This window comes from Dipodomys merriami, unplaced genomic scaffold (assembly GCF_024711535.1).
Source record: "Dipodomys merriami isolate MVZ:Mamm:240054 unplaced genomic scaffold, mDipMer1.0.p SCAF_656, whole genome shotgun sequence".
Taxonomy (NCBI): domain Eukaryota; kingdom Metazoa; phylum Chordata; class Mammalia; order Rodentia; family Heteromyidae; genus Dipodomys; species Dipodomys merriami.
The window spans coordinates 78,257-79,131 of NW_027206242.1; the positions used below are offsets into that span (position 1 = coordinate 78,257).

The 875-nt window shown below is 28.0% G+C and overlaps 1 pseudogene; it reads right to left on the reverse strand.

Moving 5' to 3' along the window:
• Positions 1 to 516: 516 nt before the first annotated feature.
• On the reverse strand, positions 517 to 615 carry LOC138815671 (U6 spliceosomal RNA; annotated as a pseudogene).
• Positions 616 to 875: the final 260 nt, after the last annotated feature.

An 875-nucleotide genomic window follows, 5' to 3' on the forward strand; every position in this document is an offset into this window, starting at 1 on the left:
TCCCCTACTTCCCCGTCACCGTCTTGTACCCCCTCGAGTTTTTGCTTTTTTTATTCAGAAATAATTTTAATTTATCTGTTGAAATGAGTACTAAAGAAACTAAAGATATTTCTGGTGCTTATGTGAAAAATTATACTTTAAAATATTCTGTATTCTGTTTGTATAATGCTCATAATCTATTTTATTCTTTCCTAGATATAAGACTTTGAATTCTACATTGTTTTATAATATATAGGTTCATTAATAAATGTGTCCTTTCAGATTGCATTCCATACCAAAACAGTTTAAGATTCCTTTTTTACTAGGTCCTTATAGTATATTTCTTTGGAATAAAATGACAATGTTGTCTAATTTTAAAGTTTTATAATGATTATGCTATATAAAGGCCTTTCTAAGGTGAAGATTTAATACACTGATGTCAAACTTTTATTTATATGAATTACATATATTGTTACACTTGTAATTTTGTAATCAACTTTTTAATAATTGTTTTTCATTTCTTGCGTCTGAAGAATGAAAAATCTGGAATAATTCACAGATTTTCATATCATCCTTTGCAATTGCCATGTTAATCTCTGTATTGGTGTAATTTGGGTACATGTGCTGCTGAAGCATGTAATGTCCTCTAAATTTAGGTAGTTAATGATGCAATATTTATACAGGATTATATCCTTGGGTGCCTGTTTGTAACAAGGAAACCTTATTGTTCCTAACAATGCTACTGATCTTATTTCCCTAAAATTCTGTGTATAATGGAAAATAATTATATTGTTCAGTTTGTAATTTTTTTGTCAATGACTATTTTAAATCTTTTTCATTTTAGTTTAATCATACATTGAAGCATTTTTAGCTAGGTCCAAAGGGGATGGCTTTTT